This window comes from Myotis myotis, unplaced genomic scaffold (genome assembly GCF_014108235.1).
Source record: "Myotis myotis isolate mMyoMyo1 unplaced genomic scaffold, mMyoMyo1.p scaffold_m19_p_9, whole genome shotgun sequence".
NCBI classification, from domain to species: Eukaryota; Metazoa; Chordata; class Mammalia; order Chiroptera; family Vespertilionidae; genus Myotis; species Myotis myotis.
The window spans coordinates 62,376,519-62,390,442 of NW_023416401.1; the positions used below are offsets into that span (position 1 = coordinate 62,376,519).

At 50.5% G+C, this 13,924-nt stretch overlaps 1 protein-coding gene and 1 long non-coding RNA gene across 6 annotated transcripts in view; one reads left to right on the forward strand and one right to left on the reverse strand.

Moving 5' to 3' along the window:
- The window catches only part of CSNK2A1 (casein kinase 2 alpha 1), a 70,326-nt gene extending 67,843 nt beyond the window's left edge, over positions 1-2,483 (reverse strand). For all 3 annotated transcript variants that reach the window (XR_004969971.1, XM_036322320.1, XM_036322317.1), the window contains exon 1: positions 2,350-2,483. The gene's annotated coding sequence lies outside the window, so the exon portion shown is untranslated. The remainder of the gene's footprint in view (positions 1-2,349) is intronic.
- Positions 2,484-2,528: 45 nt separating this feature from the next.
- The window catches only part of LOC118663044, a 63,387-nt gene continuing 51,991 nt past the window's right edge, over positions 2,529-13,924 (forward strand). For all 3 annotated transcript variants that reach the window (XR_004969974.1, XR_004969973.1, XR_004969972.1), the window contains exon 1: positions 2,529-3,105. This is a non-coding gene — a long non-coding RNA (uncharacterized LOC118663044). The remainder of the gene's footprint in view (positions 3,106-13,924) is intronic.

Here is a 13,924-nt window from a genome sequence, read left to right on the forward strand (position 1 = left end):
CAAAGGAGTATGTAAAGGTGTATGTTCAGTGACAGAGACAACAGTAAAATCAAAGCCTCACCCTGAAGAGGGTGGCTAGATGACAGGAAAGCTTAAAAATACACTGTGGAAAAGAAAGTGACACTTGTTTCATCCCCAATACAAGGCAATTAATGAACCCATTATGCAGAAAATAACACAATGCGCCCCCACCCCCAAATGTGTGCTTCTCTACTGTATTCAGTACAAAAGGACATAACTAGGCATATGTTGCCCCAGGGTGACCTAACTTTGTAATCAGTTAATGAATCAATCTAAGGAAACTTACAATCCTTTTGTTCCTTTTACAAGTCATATACCCTCCTCCAACAGAAATGAAAATTCATCGATTTCAAAGTCACAGGACAAACCTTCCCAGGTAAACTGCAGATGAACTTTAGAGAAAAAAAAATAAAATAAATATATATAATTGATTTCTGAGAGGAAGGGAGAGGGAGAGAGATAGAAACATCAATGATGAGGGAATCATTGATCGGCTGCCGCCTGCACGCCCCACACGGGACTGAGCGCCCAACCCGGGCGTGTGCCCTGACCGGGAATCGAACCGTGACCTCCTGGTCCATTGGTTGCCGCTCAACCACTGAGCTACGCTGGCTGGGCTGCAGGTGAACTTTTTAAAATGACCTGCGGGAGCCCTGACCGGTTTGGCTCAATGGATAGAGCGTCGGCCTGCGGACTCAAGGGTCCCAGATTCGATTCTGGTCAAGGGCATGTACCTTGGTTGCGGGCACATTCCCAGTAGGGAGAGTGCAGGAGGCGGCTGATCGATGTTTCTCTCCCATCTATGTTTCTAACTCTCTATTCCTCTCCTTTCCTCTCTGTAAAAACAAAAATCAATAAAATATATTTAAAAAAATAAAAATAAAATGACCTGCGGGAGGACTAGTATTGGTCCTGATCTTTCATCCCCAGGTCCAACAAGCCCGTTCCGTTAACCCAGAAGACTTACAAGGAAACAAAAACACTGCAGCAAATACAAAGGTAATGTTCTGAAGCCTTACCTACTGTTAAGGTTCCTATTAAGTTTTACTTGGAACCAAATATACCAGCTGGTCCCTTTTAATAACAGCGACAGTAAGAGCTATTTTTTAATAACAGTGACAGGAAAGAGCTATCCAGCACTTACTGGCACTGTGGTAAGCACTTGGCACACACGATCTTATTTACTCTTCACCATAAACTCGCGATCTAGAGAATATCCTCACCCCAATTTACCGATAGAAGAGGGCTGGACGGCGGTAGCACCGTCCGCAGCAGTCACACCGACACGGGCACCGGGCCTTCGGTCCTCGCCACCGGCGGCTCTGCAGCCCCCGGGCTGGGAGGAGGGCTCCCCGCCGCGAAGCAGCACCTTCCCTTTCCAGCTTCCTTTCCCCCTCCGCTCCCCACACACCCTCCTCCCAGAACTCGGCGGCTGCAAGGTAACCGAGTCTTCTCCCATGAGCCCGCCACCTCCTGTCCAGAACGCTTTCCTTCCCGCAACAGCAACGGCCAAGAAGCAACTTCTGACCCTGACTTTGCTTCCCAAAAACAAACTACAGAAGCTCCACCCATCACCTGCCTCGGCTAAAAATGTTCCGACGCCGGGGGAGGGGGAAGGAGGGACGGGGACGAAGGAAAAGTCCTGCTCTTTCAAAAGGTCACACACGGATAGGTATCCTCGCAGCCAGCCTTCCACTCCGCTTCTCTCTCCTCTGCCACCAGGCTCCCAACTACCCGTAACTCCAGCTCCAACCCGGTCCGCCCGCTTCGCGGTCCTCGCCCTCCGCCTTTCTCCCCGGCGGCCGCGCCCGGGGTCCCCCCGCCTTGCAGCCCAGCCTGCAGGTGCGAAGCCCGGCCTCGCCCACAGGGACCCTGCGAAGGCCCCCCCGCTCCCCAGCTGCTCCGCTCCGCCCTTCCCAGGAGGCACCACTCCCCTAGGCACCGGCCCCAGCATCCCCCTGCGGCCCCACCCCGCAAGCTCCCTTCCTCCTGGGGGACCCCCTCCTCCCAAGTTACCCCTAGTCCCCGCCTCAGTGAAGTCCTCTTTCCCCGAATAAGCTGGGCTCCCGAAGGCTAGTTCCCACCTTCACATCAGCCTCTGCCCCCACGTCTCGCCCCCCCCGTCCCCCCGCCCCGGGTTGGGGGGTGGCCCCGGGCCTCCCCGGTGGGTTGCAGGCGCCTCGGCTGGTGTGTGTGTAGAGGGGGGGCAGGGGAAGGCGAAGGGCACTCCGGAGCCCGCTGGAGGCCCCAGGGGCGGCCGCGCCCGGCTGCCCTCTTCTGGGCCAACCTCCCCCGCCCGGCAGCCTCGCCTGGCGGCTCCCACTGTACCTGTGGTGGAAGCGGCAGCGCCGGCGGCCGCGCTCCCCTCTCCTCACACAGACAATATGGCGGCGGCGGAGGAGGAGACACACGGCTCGGCCGCCAGCCGCAGGGACCAGAGCGAGGCTGCTCCCGCCACCGCCGGAAGCGGAAACCCGCTCTGCCAGGAGGCGGGGCGGGACGGCTTCAGGCCCCGCCCCCAGCGGAACCGCGCCGAGTGCCGCCGTGCTGGGATGTCCTATTGTACCCTGGGGTTCCTTTCCGGACGGGGGTGCAAAACGGAAGGGGTTTTCAAGGTAAAGCATGATAAAGGGACTTGCAATGATTAGCGCGTTTGATTCCAGTACCTCTAAGAACTGGCGAGAGAGACAACGCGAGCCTCCCCCTGAGCGCCCAATTGGTTTGACCCAGCCAAGATGGCGGCCGCCGGGTTTCCCGCACTCCGCCCGCTGACGCGGCCCGTCCGTCTGCCAGCCGGCCCGCCTCGCTTGGAAAGAAGCATGCGCGACCTGCGGAGCCGAGGAGCGGGGCATTTTGGAAGTTGAAGTCTCCTGCTCGGGCCCCTCGTCTGGGAGGAAGGTTCCGGCGGTACATTTTTGTCTGCTCCAACTTCGAGTCCGGAACTAGCGAGCGGAAGTTGGACCCGGGATGGTGTGGCACCGGAGCCGAGGAGGGGGTGATGCCGGCCTTCTGGACACGGAGACCTCATCCCGCTTCCCATAGGAGCCCTGTCTGAGCTGCCCATCCGGAGTAGTGCGTTCTCGGGTCGGTCTGCACCCCCACCCCACCCCACCCCTGGTCTTGTCCAGGCCACCTCCCCAAAGCAGCCACAGAGCACTTTCTGCAGTGCCAACCTGGGTTAAAAATCCCCGAGGCGCTCCTTTGTACACCAAAACCAGCAAATCTCTCCTCTTGACGTCCATGTTCCAACATCATTTGGACAACCCATCCAGCCCCCTTTGTACCTCCATTTCTGCCCCCCCCCCCCCCTTCCTGAAATGTATCTGTTTTGCTTCCCTTCCTTCTCACTGGCAGTTCCTTTCGGTTACTGTTACCTCCTGGACTGGCTAACATTCATTAAAGTAATTCAGGGGTCCTTTTCTCCGAGGATCTTCCCTCTCTTGAGCTCCCCAAGACCTAGGCACCATCATTTAGCAGCCCGACGGGTGCCCAGCCTGCCTGCTCCATCATAGACTGTGAGCCCCCAGTGGACAGGGCTGCGTCTCATGACCACCCCCGCCTCCTGCAGGCCCTGCTGAAAGCTGGTGTGTGGAGTGTTACTGAGGAATTTGTGTTCGGCTCGCCTCTGAGGGGGCAGAGGTGTGAGGGCTGGAACAAGGCGATGAGGCCGGGTTATTTTGGTGTTACCAGCTGTTACCCGGAGCTGCCTGCCCGCTCCAGCCCTCCATTGGCAGTTTAGCTTACTGGCACCTCTGCTCCCAGAGAGACAATTTTCGCCCCCGTGGGATGGGATGGCATGGGATGGGATAGGGTGGCATGGGATGGGATAGGGTGGCATGGGATGGGATGGGGTGGGATGGGGGTGGCGGCCGCTGCTGACCTACAGTGATGGCCTCAGGGAGGTGGCCGTGACTTTTCTGTGCCTCATTGTCAGGCAGGTCTGTGGCATTTGATCTCATTGGCGGGGAATCTGCAGTCATGGGTGTCCTCAGGCTGGTCATTCGTCCTCTCTGGGCCTCTGCTTCCCCAACTGTGGACTGAGGAGGTGAGAGAAGATGATCCCAATGTTCCTGTGAAGCCCTCTTTCAGGAAATGACTAGCCTTCCACTTAGCTCTCGGACCACGTCTTTTTGGCTTTCGTGGCTCCCTTTTTCCCACCTTCGTTCACATTTATTCAGCTCTTACTCACTTGCTATGAACCAGACATTGTGTGAGGTGCATGAGCAAGACTGATACCAGTTCCTTATGGAGCACACCTTCTAAAGTGAGAAACAGATTATGCACAGGTAAACAGAAGAATAAAAAAAGTAATTTCAGCCTGGCCCCAATGTGGTTCAGTGGTTGAGTGTCACCTTTCATTTGCAGGTCAGGGCACATGCCGGGGTTGTAGGCTCGATCCCCAGTGGGAGGCGTACAGGAGGCAGCTGATCAATGATTCTCTCTCATCATTGATATTTCTATCTCTCGCTCTCCCTCACTGAAATCAATAAAAATATATTTTTTAAATAGGTAATTTCACAGAGTGTGGGTATTCCCAAGATTTAGCCCTCACACCTTCCTATGATCTCAGCCCCTCCTACAGCATTATTGTTCTTTCTTCCACCCAATTCCAGCCTCCATCCGTGACCTCATTCATAGGACTCACCAGGCACACACATACAGCCGCTTTGTACCAAGTAGGACACAGTTGAGACCCAACCCCTGCCATCTCCCAGGCTAGCTTGATATAGGTCTCTGGTCCCAAGAAGCCCCCAGTCTCCAACATCCACTAGTTATGGAGCCTCCAAAGACGAGCTCAGTTATCTTTCACATTTACTCTTTCTGACGGCCTACATAGCAAGTATCAAGCTAGACTTCCTTCAAACAACAACAGCAACAACCACAGTTAAAATGTTGACAGTGCTTGCCCTATGCCATACACTGAATGTTCATCATCTAATTTAATCCTCACATCAGCCTGAGGAGGTAGAAACTAAAAGTATCTCATTGTACAGATGAGGAAACTGAGGTTCAGCGAGATTACAGGACGTGCCCAAGATCATATGCCAGAGATGGAACTTGGCATTTCAACCTGGGTCACTGCACTGAGAACCTAAATGTATCAGCTTCGTATTGCTGCTTAACAAATCATCCCAAAACAGAGTGGCTTAAGCCAACAATCATTATTTGCTTATTTGTATGGTTTGGCAGTTTGGACATGTCTCAACTAGGATAGCTCTTTTCTGTTGCACATGGTCTTGTCTGGGCTTACTCCTGCCCTTGCCATCAGCAAGGTGACAGGCTGGCTGGTCCTATATGGCCTCATTCAGAGATCTGGCCACTGGGTTTGTGGCTGGAGTGCCTTGGTTCTTCGCGTGGCTTCTTCAGCAAGCTAGCTCAGGCTTCCTTACAGGATGACCTCCAAAAGGAAGAGAACAAAAGCAGCAAGGCCTCTCTTGAGGCCTAGGCTCAGAAGTGCCATAGGATTATTTTTAAAAATCTATTTATTATTTTTTGTTTTGTTTTATTATTGTTACTACTATTTTTAGTCTTCACTCAAGGAGTGAGGATATTTTTTCCATTGATTTTTTTTTTTTTTTCCAGAGAGAGTGGAGGAAGGGGGGAGAGGAGAGAGAGAAACATCGATGTGAGAGAGACACATCAATTGGTTGCCTTCCTACCCCCTCACCCCCTGACTGGGGATGGGGATCAAACCCGTGACCCTTTGGTCCTTGGGCCAACATTCTAACCACTGAGCAACTGGCTAGGGCTAAATTTCTGTTTTTAAGCCACCCAGTCTGCTCTGGCAGCCCAAGTAGATTAACACAGGAGTCCTCGTTGTAGAAATGGTTTTTAAAGCCTTGCAACTGGGTAAGATCTCCGAGGGAGTGAACATAGACAGAGAAGAGAAGAGGACCAAGGACTGAGACTCCATCATTAAGAGATAAGAAACAAAGGAGTCTGAGGCAGAGCAGCTAGGAGTGTGTCCTGGGGACCAGTAAGGAAAACAGTTCAAAGGGGGAGAGCTGGTGATCTGTGTCAAATGCTGCTGAGAGGTCAAGAAGATGAGAATCTTGCCCTAGCTAGTTTGGCTCAGTGGATAGAGCGTTGGCCTGCGGGTGGAAGGATCCCAGGTTCGATTCTGGTCAAGGGCACATACCTCAGTTGCAGGCTTCTCCCCGGCCTGGGCCATGGTCGGGGCGCATGCAGGAGGCAACCTGTTTCTGTCTTTCCCTCTTTCTTCCACTTTCTCTAAAAATCAATGGAAAAATATCCTTGGGTGAGGGTTAAAAATAAAAAAGAAGAAGATGAGAATCGAAAACTGAATTAGCAAAGTGGAGGGCGTTGTTGGGAAGGAAAGAGTTTAAGGAGAATGGTGGGAGCAAAAGCCTGATTGGAGTGGGGTTAAGAGAGAGTAGAGGATTTAAATACAGAAAGACAGAAAGGAAAAGGAAATCTCTTTTTAAGAGCAGAAAGTCACCTAAAATCTAGAAGAGTAAGAATTAGAAAATCACTGTTTGGCAGCCACCATAGTAATAATTGTTTCAGGGGAGATTCATTCATAGATGTTTCAATCAGTAGTAGATTAAACTTTGAGGAGAAACAGGATATTTGCATAGTCTTAGAGTTCTCACAAGATAGTTACTTTTTAAAAATTTTTTAACTTCCTTATTGTTTAAAGTATTACATAAGTCTCCCTTCCCCCCCCATTGTCCTCTCCCCAGCCACTCCCACGCCCCAGCACATGCTTTCACCCCCATACTATCTGTGTCCATTGGTTATGCTCATATGCATGCATTCAAGTCCTTTGGTTGATCTCTTACCCCCATCTCCTCGGTCTTCCCTCTTACGTTGGATGGTCTGTTCGATGCTTCTATGACTCTGGCTCTATTTTATGTTGTTCATTATATTCCACAAATGAGTGAGATCATGTGATATGTATCTTTCTCCAACTGGCCTATTTCACTTAGCATAATGCTCTCCAGGTCCATCCATGCTGTTGCAAATGGTAAGAGTTCCTTCTTTTATACAGCTGCATAGTATTCCACTGTGTAAATGTATCACTGATTTAAATCACTCATCTGCTGATAGGCGATTAGGCTGTTTCCAAATCTTAACTATTGTAAATTGTGCTGCTATGAAAGTAGGGGTGCATGTAGCCTTCCTGATTGGTGTTTCAGATTTCTTGGGATATTTTCGTAGAAGTGGGTTTGCTGGATCAAATGGGAATAACATTTTTGAGGAAATTCCATACTGTTTTTCACAGTGGCTGCACCAGTCTGCATTCCCACCAGCACTTGTCATTCTTGCCAGCACTTGTCATTTGTTGATTTGCTGATGATAGACATTCAGACAGGTGTGTGATGTATCTCATTGTCTTTTTGATCTGCATCTCTCAGATGATTAGTGACTTTGAGCATGTTTTCATATGTCTCTCGGCCTTCTGTATGTCCTCTTTTGTAAAGTGTCTATTTAGGTCCTTTGCCCATTTTTTGATTGGATTGTTTATCTTCCTTTTGTTAAGTTGCATGAGTTCCCTATAAATTTTGGAGATTAAACCCTTACCAGAGATATAATTGGCAAATATGTTCTCCCATGCAGTGGGCTTTCTTGTTGTTTGGTTGAAGGTTTCTTTTGCTGTGCAGAAGCTTTTTATTTTGAAGTAGTGCCATTGTTTATTTTATCCTTAGTTTCCAGGAAATGTATCAGTAAAGATATTGCTATGACATAGGTCTGATATTTTTTGCTGTCTATGGATTCTTCTAAGATTTTTATGGTTTTCTGTCTTAGGTTTAAGTCCTTTATCCATTTTGAGTTTATTTTGTTTGTAGTGTCAGTTGATGGTCTAGTTTCATTTTTTTGCACATATCTGTCCAATTTTCCCAGCACCATTTATTGAAGAGACTGTCTTGACTCCATTGCATGCTCTTGCCTCTTGTCAAATATTAATTGAGCATAGTGGTTTGGGTGATTTCTGGCTTCTCTATTCTATACCATTGGTCTATATGTTGTTTCTTGTGCCAATACCAAGCAGTTTTGAGAACAGTGGTTTTGTAATATTGCTTGATATCTGATATTGTGATCCCTCCAATTTTGTTCTTCTTTCTCAGGATTGCTGCGGCTATTCAGTGTCTTTTTTTATTCCAGATGAATTTTTGGAGAGTTTGTTCTAGATCTGTGAAATATGCCATTGGTATTTTAGTAGGGATTGCATTGAATCTATAGATTGCTTTGGGTAGTATGAACATTTTAATGATGTTGATTCTACCAATGCAAGAACATGATATATTCTTCCATTTGTTTATGTCTTCCTCTATTTGTTTTTTCAATATCCTGTAGTTTTCTGAGTACAGGTCTTTTAACTTTTTAGTTAAGGTTATTCCTAGGTATCTTAATTTTTTTTGTTGCAATGGTAAATGGGACAGTTCTTTTTAGTTTCTCTTTTTTTTTCTTTTACTTTTTTTAAAAATTTTGTTTTATTGCTTAAAGTATTACAAACAGTATTACATATATCTCCTTTTTTCCCCCTGCTTGACATTTCCCTGGCCTCCCCTATCCCCCAGTGTCTTGTGTCCATTGGTTATGCTTATATGCATGCATACTAGTCCTTCGGTTGACCTCTTACCCTCCCCTCCCCCAGCCCCCCAACCCTCCTCGGCATTCCCGCTGTAGTTTGACAGTCTGTTCGATGATGCTCTGCCTCTGTACACAAGATAGTTATTAATTACAAAGAGTAAAATGGTAACTTTACAGTGAAGAAACCCAGCAGACAAATCAACCAACTGGTCAAAGGGAGCGTCACCATTAATGGGGCAAGTTGACATCATGCTCCTCCTGAGAAGGACACAGCATCCCTTCAGTGGTATTTCTGCCAGATATGCTTAACTGATTCATGAACCCAAATTGAAGGGTATTTCTACAAAATGGTAGCCGGCTTGTACTCTTCAAAAATGTCGAGATCATGGATGACAAAGAATGACTGAGGAGCAGTTATAGATTAAGGAGACCAAAGAGACACAAGAACTTAATACAGTGTGAGATCCTGGACCAGGAAACATTGGTTTTTCATTGCCTATAAAGGATAGTAGTGGAACGATTGGTGAAATTTGAGTAAGGTCTCTATATCCTATCTAATAAAAGAGAAACGTGGTAATTAGCGTACGACCGCTACCCTTCCCGTTGGCTAATCAGGGCGATATGCAAATTAACTGCCAGCCAAGATGGCGGCTGGCAGTCAGGCAGCTTGAAACTAACATGAGGCTTGCTTGCTTCAGTGACGGAGAAAACCAATGTTCCCTGCTTGCCTTGCCGGCCTCTGAGCCTGCAGTTTGAAACATTGTAACAAATATAGAAGCTAAACAAAACCCCAGAAACCTGCTTTTAGCAAGCCGGGATCTCAGAGCTGGAGTTATACATTGTTTCAATTATAGAACCCAAACAAACCAGATACCTGCTTTCAGCAGCAGAGGCCTCAGAGCTGGAGCCAGAGCTAAAGCTGGCCCAGAATAAAAAAAACAAAAAAGGAGCAGTTGGGAGCTTCAGCCCTCAGCCCCTCACCCAGACTGGCCAGGCACCCCAGTGGGGACCCCCATTCTGAAGAGTGTGTGACCAGCTGCAAACAGCCATCATCCCCTCACCGAGGCTGGCCAGGCACCCCAGTGGGGACCCCCACCCTGAAGGGTGTGTGACCAGCTGCAAACAGCCATCATCCCCTCACCGAGGCTGGCCAGGCACCCCAGTGGGGACCCCCACCCTGATCCAGGACACCCTTCAGGGAAAACCAGCCAGCCCCACCCATGCACCAGGCCTCTATCCTATATAGTAAAAGGGTAATATGCCTCCCAGCACCGGGATCAGCGGAGCCGCGAGGCCTCCCAGAACCAAGATCAGTGGAGCCGAGAGGCCTCCCGGCACCGGGATCAGCGTAACGGGGCAGCGCCCAAACCCCCTGATCGCCCTGCGGCTCTGTGTGTGACGGGGTGGGGCCACAACCTCCCTATCCACCCTGCTCTGTTCGTGATGGGAAGGCGCCCCAACCCCCTGATCAGCCCTGCTCTGTGGATGATAGAGGGCGGCACCCCAACCCCCCCGCCCCCCCACGGGCCCTGCTCTGTGTGTGATGGGGTAGAGCCATAACTTCCCCATCGGCCCTGCCCTGAGTGTGACAGTGGCGGCACCCCAACCCCCTGATCGGCCCTGCTCTGTGGGTGACAGAGGGCGGTGCTCCAACCCCCTGATCCGCCCTGCTCTGTGTGTGACGGGGCAGTGCCCCAACTCCCCTATCGGCCCTACTCTGTGAGTGACAGGGGAGAGCTCCCCAACCCCCTGATCGACCCTGCTCTGTGCGTGACAGGGTAAGGAGCCCCAACCCCCCTGATGTGCCCTGCTCTGTGCATGACATGGGGCAGCGCCCCAACCCCAGGATTGGCCCTGCTCTGTGCGTGACGGGGTGGCGCCGCAACCTCCCCATTGACCCTGCCTTGAGTGTAACGGGGCGGTCCCCCAACCCCCCAATCGGCCCTACCCTGAGCGTGATTGAGGGTGGCATCGCAGCCTCCCGATCCGCCCTGCTCTGTGCATGACAGGGGCGGCGCCCCAACTCCCCAATCGGCCCTGCTCTGAGCCTGACCAGAGATTCTGCACCTAGGGATTGGGCCTGCCCTCTGCCACCCGGGAGCAGGCCTAAGCCAGCAGGGCGTTATCTCCCAAGGGGTCCCAGACTGCGAGAGGGCACAGGCCAGGCTGAGGGACCCCCATTCCCCCCGAGTGCACAAATTTTTGTGCACCAGGCCTGTAGTTAGATAATAATATTGTATCAGTGTAAAAATTCCTGATCTTGGTTATTGTAAGAGAATGTCCTTGCTTTTAGGAAATACACACTGGTTTTAGGGATAAAGGACTCACGTCTACAACTTACTCTATAAGAGTTGAGGAGGAGGGAAGAAAGAGAATGATAAACCAAAGATGGTAAAATCTGGGTGATTGATATTTGGGTATTTTTTGTACTATTTTTGTACCTTTTCTGTAATGGAAGGAGAGCAAGTAGAGACACTGAGGCAGTGGGTACAGACAGCTTTTTGAGGGGTTTTGCTTTAGGACTGAGGATGGGGTGGTAGGTGGAGAGCAGAGTCGGGTTAGGAGAAGTTACTTCAATGCAGACATAATAGTTTATTTTTATGTTGATGAGAATAATTCAGTAGATTGGAAATGATGATGATGCCAGAGGGAGAAGACAGAGAAAGATGGGAGCTATACACAGATGGGACCATGGCTTGGGGCAGAGTATCCGAGTATCCTTCCTATCTAATAAAAGACAAAAAGGGTAATTAACCATACCTCCGCTACACTTCCCATTGGCTAATCAGGGCAATATGCAAATTAACTGCCAACAAAGATGGCGACCGGCAGCCATGCAGCTGAAGCGAGCAAGGGGCTTGCTTGCTCCAGTGATGGAGGAAGCCAAGGTTCCCCACCTGCCGAGGCCCGGCTCTGAGCTCCAGAAGCAACAAAGTTTCAATTATAGAAGCTAAACAAACCCCAGATACCTGCTTTCAGCCGGACGGCTGTGGCCTCAGAGCTGAGAGTGCCAGTGACGGCAACAATGTTTCAATTATAGAAGGTAAATAAATCCCAGAATTAAGAAAAAAAAGGAGAGGCTGGGAGCTTCAGTCGCCTGCCAGCCTGAAAACAGCCCTCAGCTCCTCACCCAGACTGGCCAGGCACCCCAGTGGGGACCCCCACCCTGAAGGGGGTGTGACCAGCTGCAAACAGCCATCAGCCCCTCACCCAGGCTGGCCAGGCACCCAAGCGGGACCCCCACCCTGATCTGGGACACCCTTCAAGCCAAACCAGCTGGCCTCCACCTGTGCACCAGGCCTCTATCCTATATAGTAAAAGGGTAATATGCAAACTGACCCTAACAGCAGAAAGACTGGGAATGACTGGTCACTATGACATACACTGACCACCAGGGGGCAGACGCTCAATGCAGGAGCTGCCCTCTGGTGGTCAGTGTGTTCCCACATCGGGGAGCTCTGCTCAGCCACAAGCCAGGCTGATGGCTGCCAGTACAGCGGTGGTGGGAGCCTCTCCTGCCTCCTCAGCAGTGCTAAGGATGTCTGACTGCAGCTTAGGTCTGCTCCCCACTGGCAAGTGGACATCCCCTGAGGGCTGCCGGGCTGCCAGAAGGATGTCTGATTGCTATCTTAGGCCCAATCCCCTGGGGAGCAGGCCTAAGCCAGCAGGTGGTCATACCCTGAGGGGTCCCAGACTGAGAGAGGGCACAGGCTGGGCTGAGGGGACACCTCCCCCCCCCCCCAGTGCACAAATTTTTGTGCACCGGGCCCCTAGTTTATAAATAAAAGCTTGTGAAAGTATTTTCTGATTGCTAGAATTTTCCCTGTGAAATAGGAAGCAAGATCCTCAGCTCAGACTAAGAATGGGAGAGAAGGTGATGGAGGTTTGAGGAGAAGATAGGAAGGAATTGCCTGGGGAGAAGAAATGGGCCAAGGGAACTGCAGTGTACTGAAGGCCCATTGGGCTTAGCAGTCAGGTAAGTAAAGTGAGACCAGTCCACATGGGGTGTGTTGTTCTTCAACCACATTGCACTGCAGAGGAATAAGCACAGAAGGACAGAGAGTTGGTGTCAACCATTGGGTGTTCCACCAGAGGGGAGCAGGGGCCTCTCTTGGGAGTGCGCAGTGCTTGAGGATAATGACACCCCAGGGGCTTTAAGCAGGGAGGAGGGAGGTGAGGACATGAGGGGGAAGGTGGTAGGCTCAATGAATCAGAGGTCTCAGTGGGACTGAAGGATTGTGGGAATTGGGGTACTGGAGAGAGTGAGCTGGAAAGATAGAAGGTGATAGGCTAGAAATTCAGGTAATGGCGGGGGTGGGTGGATGGGCGCAGGTAACGAATATGACAGGTTGGTGCCCGCAGTCAATAGCCAGCCATTGAGCCTTCAAATAATCACAGGCCTGGCCAACATCTGACTCTAACAAAGACCTACCCAACTGGTCCTTTCCAATGTTTCTGATTCACACACCAGTGAAGGAAAAAGTGGTTGTTTTAAGCCACTAAGTATTGGAGTGGTGTGTGATTCAGCAATAGTAACCAAACAGAATTGCTGGTTCCACTGGGGTTTCAAGGGCATAGTAAGTCCTAATGCCCTAAGGCATGGGTTTTCTGTAATGAAGTAACTTCTCCACTTCTTCCATTTGATAGTTAGAGACACCAGGTTCTGAGAGGTTTAGTGACTTACCTAAACGTCCACAGCTAGAGAGTAGTGAGTTGGGCTCTGAGTCCAGGCAGTGTGGCACACATACACTGTTCCTAGTGCATGGCATGGCGTCTGGCACGTCTAGGCATGCTGAACAGTGAATTGAATTGTGCCTGGGATTACCTCTGCCTTCCATTTTCCCATTTTTTCCTTTCTTTCAAGTTGTATTGTATGTCTTAGTCCACCTGGTGGAGGAGATGGGCCATCTCTCCTCTGTGTGGTCTTTTAGTCTGCCAGTCAGTAGTTTCTCCAGAGTGCCTACTTGGGGGCAGACACTTCTCACGGTTCTCAGTATGCAGAAGGAAACAGAGCAGGGTCCCAGTGCAGCTCAATCAAGTGGGGAGAAGATAATTAGATGAATCTATCGTTGGAAACTGGGATTATTGCTAGGAGAGACCAGTGGGTGGGGTATGAGAGAGCATAACAGGAAAAGCTGGCCTAGTGGAGGGAGGGAGGAGGGGTTTGCCTGGTGAAGGGAAGGAGTGAGTTGTTTATGAGCTGACCAAGGAGGAGAAGCACATGGGCACAGGTTCTAAGTCAGGAACATGCTGGCGCATTAAGGGCCCATGGGAGAGCCCAATGTGCCCTGAACATACGTGGGGAGTGAGGAGTGGAGGCAGCATTGTGGGAAATGAGATAGGAGTG